Below are 6,208 nucleotides of genomic sequence, written 5' to 3' on the forward strand. Positions count from 1 at the left end.
GAGCAAGTTTCCAAATTTTCCTATCTATGCGCACACTGTAAAGAAATGCCAACGAAGGAAAGCCTCAATTAGCAGGTAATCACCTTGCTCTCAGCTTGCACTACTCACTTCGATGTTTCCCCCAGTCGGTCCGAGAGCCCCTCGCATATTTCCTTGTAACCATAAAAGAAACGTGTGCCTGGGAAGGGTCAGAGGATGTTTTCTTACCCAAGTCTGGGAGCTCGCCGTGCACATGCGGGTCACCTCCCGCTTTCCAGGCAGTTCTGCTCTTGTGCCAGCGGCCATCTGCTTGGGGCTCCCGTGAGGCCCAGCCTTCTCCCTACACTTGTACTATCGCCAACGGGGGGCTGGAGTGATGTCAGGTTCCTGGCGGTGGCTGAAAACGAACACCGAAGAAATCCGAAGCATGAGTTCGAAAGCCCGAGAGGCAGTAGGAAGGAAAGTGGAAGAGGAGACAAGGAGGAAAGAGGGCGCACAGCAAAGGAGAAAGGATGACCTTTTCTAAGTTGCCGTTCTGATGTGAAATCTCAAGAACGCTTCAAGAAGTGGCTAAGAGTACAGACTTCGAGGTGGACTCTCTGGCTTCAAGTTCGGCTCTGCCGCTCCTTGCTGAGGGACCTTGGACAGATTACCTAAAACATCATGTTCATTAGCTGCAACTGGGTTAAGTGAAAGTACCTGTGTCTGAAGTTAGGATTAAACTAGGTGATCGTGTAACGACTGGAGGTAGTGCCTGGCAGAGTGATTGCTTAATAAATGTTGGCTACTCCCATAAACGTGAAGGAAGAAGTTTTCATTAAATAAATGTGTGTGTGTGTGTGAAGGATGGATCACACGTGTTTTTCAAAGACATGGCCATTGTGGGATTTCCTAAAATACTTTAACAATGAGTACAGGACAGTGATGTTTCCTTCCTGTCGTTTATGTATGCTTTCATCTGGTAGAGCATTTTTCAATATGAATTTACTTACTGAGAGTTGTAATGAAGAGGTATATAACTCAAAAAGACCTGGATATTATTATTGTTATTATTAATTCACAGGTCAAGTGGGAAGAATATCTGCCACCATTTTGGTTTTACGTGTTTTGATGGGCTTGGGAGACCATGGCTCCAATATTTGGTATGTGATGACTTCCAATTGGAAGGGTATTTGGTATTACCATCTTGCTCTTACACATCTTCAAAATAGAAACAATCCGTCTTTTCAAACGGATAAACTTTGCAACTTCATATGGTTCCCCTATAAAGTCTAAGCCGTGAGAATTTGATCTCCCAGTGTCAATGACACGAGGGTCTAAGACATTAGAAGCTAAGTATCATATAATCCTTACTAACGTTGAGCAAGAAGGCTATAGAGGAAGAACTGAATTGGGTATTTCATTTCCCATTCCAGAAGGGGACTTCTTGGGGCTACATGAAAATGTCTTCTTATAAATGAGGACGAAGTCTAAGATGCAGAGGTGAGGCCTGTTGGGGCACAGGTTGGTGTTAAGAATTAGCCAAAGTTCACTCTTCGACTGACTAGAAATTGCTTCAGAGAAAGCCACAGCTCTGAAGAGCCCTTAGGTAGAGAAGATGCACCACGTGGCCTGCAGCCCTTGCCCTGTCATTTCTGAGCCCTGTGACGTTGGCTGGGCTCTTTGTCCCCTTGAGGCACCAGTAGAGGATCAAGTGACATTGGCTTGTGTGAATTCAAAGTGGCATTGCTGGATCAATTTTTTAGAGGACCTCCATCAAGGACCTTTCCTGAGACCTCAGGTTACAGTATAACCCTTTTGAGCATGTGCAGCAGGACACATGAAGAACCCCCCACCGGTAATCTCAGAACTGGGCTTCAGATAGCGAACCTCAGGATGGAAGAATACTTGGGGCTCTTCCCCTTTGTACCAGCTGAGTATATGAGTGTGAGTTGTGGTACAGCGGGAGGTTTTCACTGTATCTTTACATCGGTGTTCGTCAGTGCTGTGGGTATTGCTCTTCTATGAGTCATCAGCTTTTCATTAGTTGTGGGTTTTTTTAAAGATGTTTTTAAAAATGTTTTTTAATTTATTTTGAGAGAGAGGGAGTGAGCATGTGTGAGCAGGGGCGGGGCAAAGAGAGGGAGAGAGAGAGAGAGAGAGAGAGAGAGAGAGAGAGAGAGAATCCCAAGCACACTCCATGCTGTCGGTGCAGAGCCTGACGTGGGGCTCAATCCCACCAACTGTGAGATCATGATCTGAGCTGAAATCAAGAGTTGGACACTTAGCCGGCTGAGCCACCCAGGCGCCCCAGCTTTTCATTAGTGTTTAACCTTTGGGTCATCACTTACGGGCACTGTATTAATTTGTGAATGCCTTGCTTCTGTCTCTTAAAATTGGAAATTGTGCCTTATCTCTCCCTTGTTCCATTTTTCAGTATTAGTGACTGTTTTGTGAATTCATTAATTACTCCTGCTGCTACTACTTGTAATTATTAAGCATTTATTCCCCACTAGGAGATTTCAGCAAGAACACTGTAACTGCTAATGTAAGACTTGTTCTTTTTTTTTTTTAAGTTTATTTATTTGTGTTGGGGGGGAGAGGAAGAGAGAGAGAGAGAGAGAGAGAGAGAGAGAGAGAGAGAATCCCAAGTGCTCTGCGCTGTCAGCCCAGAGCCCAACACAGGGCTCAAACTCACAAACCATGAGATCATGACCTGAGCTGAAACCAAGAGTTGGACGCTTAACCGACTGAGCCACCCAGGGACCCCTATAAGACTTGTTCTTAATTTTGTCCTTGAACGGTGCTTCGGTATTATTTATTCAGCCCAATGTCTGGCCCCTCTCCCTCTTTTTAAATAGATGGAGCCTGGTGTCCAGAAGTGACTTCCTATTGGAAACACAGCAAGGTCATGACATAACTGATCGCTGATGAGGAATCAAATAGAGGGGATTTGAGATCTTTGCCATGAGTATTTTCTTTCTAGATCGTGTGGCTTTGTGAGAGATTGTTTTCCCACAGTACACATGCTTTACTTTAGTGGATTTTCCAGGTCCTCTGTATTCAGCCATCTCTCTCTTGCCCCCTTTTTTTTCTTCAATTACATTGTAACCACAGACACAGGAAATGGGAAGGGTCTGATCAAATCAACTCATTTTGTTGTTTACTTTTATCTCTTGATAAAAGGTTAATATGGGGAGAAATTGAAATGCGAGCCAAAATAAAATTTGAAATGATTGAGTTTATTATCCCTGTTTTGTGGCTGGCCTCTATGAGCTGTCCTAGACACAAAAGGAGTCAAAATTCTTATGTCCTAATTTTTATGGTGTCTGAGTCATTACAATAACAAGACGACTTGTGCTGTGGAGTATGTCCAGTCGTGGGCTATCAGTGTTCCTGTGCTTTCTCTGTTTCGTCCATCAGCAAGGAATATCGCCGGATGTTTAGCAAATATTTATTAACATTTGTATGTTGAAAGTGCTTTCTCTTTAATTGAAGAAAAATCACGAAATTTGTTGACTGGTTTTACTTAGTACGAGCCTAGCAGCCTTGTCATTTAGATTCACTGATGAGTCCTAAGAATGAAATCATGGTAAATAGGTGATGTGTCAGTAAGCCCTTGTGTCTGCGGTGTTTTCCTTTGAACCAAGAGCCCTGTAAACCTGGTAATGACTTCAGAGAATAAGAATAGAAGGCTGGTTTCATTTCTTTTCTCACTGATGTGCCTTGCTTGTTTTAATGGTTTGCATATATTTTTTATTGCAGTGTTAATGATGATTTCACATATATTCATACCAATAGGAAAAATCTCACTGTGTTCAAATTAGTTGACAGGCCTCCTCTGTTGCATACGTTTGTGGTTTAAGACTGAGACTATAGCAATATACATTTAGTACTACCAAATTTCCTTTTTACTACAAGCCATACAGCAAACTTTATTCTCCGTATGTCATTTTTATTTCTCTTTCACCATAATTTCTTTACTGTGAGGAAAACCACTGATTCTCATTTTTAAAGACTTCTTCAGTCATATGTTATTTTCTTATTCTCTATTTTTGTAAAATCTGTGATTTTTTCCTCATCTCCATAGCCAATGAGTTCTTAATTGCAATTTCAGAGATTGTCTATTATTTGATCTTTCAAAAACTGGATTACATCATGCTTTTGCTTGAAATACCTTTAAGGTTTTTGTTTGTTTTATTTATTTTTGAGAGAGAAAGTGAGAGAGAGAGATGAGTGGAGGAGGGGCAAAGACAGAGGGGGACAAAGGATCTGAAGACGGCTCTGCACTAACAGCAGTCAGCCCGATGTGGGTCTTGAACTCACGGACTGTGAGACATGGCCTGAGCTGAAGTCAGTCACTTAACTGACTCAGCCATCTAGGTGCCCCAGATGTTTTCTTTTTGAAGCCTGTTCAAGCTTGATTTAACATATGGTTGGGGTTGGCTTCTTTTGTTTTTCTTTTTTTAAATATTTTTTTTTAATTTTTTTTTCAACGTTTATTTATTTTTGGGACAGAGAGAGACAGAGCATGAACGGGGGAGGGGCAGAGAGAGAGAGGGAGACACAGAATCGGAAACAGGCTCCAGGCTCTGAGCCATCAGCCCAGAGCCTGACGCGAGGCTTGAACTCACGGACCGCGAGATCGTGACCTGGCTGAAGTCGGATGCTTAACCGACTGCGCCACCCAGGCGCCCCATAAATATTTATTTTTTGAGAGAGAAAGAGACAGAGCGTGAGTGGGGGAGGGGCAGAGAGGGGGGAGACACAGAATTGGAAGCAGGCTCCAGGCTCCGAGCTGTCAGCACAGAGCCTGATGCAGGGATTGAACTCACAAATGGTGACATCATGACCTGAGCTAAAGTCAAATGCTCAACCGACTGAGCCACCCAGGAGCCCCAGTTTTGAGAGGTTTTTTTTGAGATAGAGTACCTATGAGCGGGAGAGGGGCTGAGGGAGAAGGAGAGAGAGAACCACAAGCAGGTTCCATGCTCAACACAGAGCCCAATGCAGGGCTTGATCCCACAAACCGTGAGATCATGACCTGAGCTGAAATCAAGAGCTGGGGGGTGCCTGGGTGGCTCAGTGGGTTAAGCCTCTGACTTTGGCTTAGGTCACGATCTCACGGTTCACAAGTTCGAGCCCTGCATTGGGCTTTTTGCTGTCAGTGCTGAGCCTGCTTCAGATCCTCTGTCCCCCTCTCAACCTGCCCCTCCCTCCTTCACTCGCACACAAGCACACACACACTCTCTCTCAAAAATAAATAAACATTAAAGAAAAAGAGACCCAGAGGGAAAAAAAAAACGAAAAGAAATCAAGGGTCAGACACTTAACCAACTGAGCCATCCAGGCACCCCTACTGTGAAAAGTGAGAAGATTCATTTTCAGAAATACCAAATAAAAGCTGTGCTGTCTGTTTAATAGGTTTACAACCTCTTGGAAATATGTATGAAACCCACCCCCCGCACACACACACACACACACACAATGGACCCCGAAACCCTTAGACATTTCACTTCCTGGCTCTTCTTCCCCTCTCCATTTCACAGGCTTATTTTCACAGGCTTTGCAATGAGTGTGTGCCAAAGAACTGAAGTCTCTGTGTCACCTCAAGGAATGTACTTTTTGCCTTACGTGGACATAGACGACTTCTGGGCAAGACTGTAACCTCTGTGGTGCTCAGCCAATAAGGAATCAAGGGAGGGACTTGCACACTAGGAGATAAATTGTCTGCTGTAACCACCCCGAGTGTTCTTGTCCAGCAGACACCCGCTCTTGCAAGAACATTGACTAAAGCCTTGCTTCACTGTGCTCCCAGCCCCCGTGTCCCTCCTTTGATGGGGTCAGTGGGCTTATTTCTTACATCTACCTTTAAGTTTTTTTTAGTTTTTTTATTTTTTTAATGTTTATTTATTTTTGAGAGAGAGAGAGAGAGAGACAGAGTGCAAGTGGGGGAGGCGCAGAGAGAGAGAGAGGGAGACACAGAACCTGAAGCAGGTTCCAGGCCCTGAGCTGTCAGCACAGAGTCCAACGTGGGGCTTGAAACTCACGAACCACGAGATCATGACCTGAGCCCAAGTCTTAACTGATCGAGCCATCCAGGCGCCCCTAAGTTTTTAGTTAAAGTTAGAATGGCCTGGGGCACCTGCTGGCTCAGTCAGTTAAGCATCTGACTTTGGCTCAGGTCATGATCTTGCCGTTCGTGAGTTCGAGCCCCACATCTGGCTCTGTATTGACAACTCAGGACCTG

Source organism: Felis catus, chromosome D4 (genome assembly GCF_018350175.1).
Source record: "Felis catus isolate Fca126 chromosome D4, F.catus_Fca126_mat1.0, whole genome shotgun sequence".
NCBI lineage: Eukaryota > Metazoa > Chordata > Mammalia > Carnivora > Felidae > Felis > Felis catus.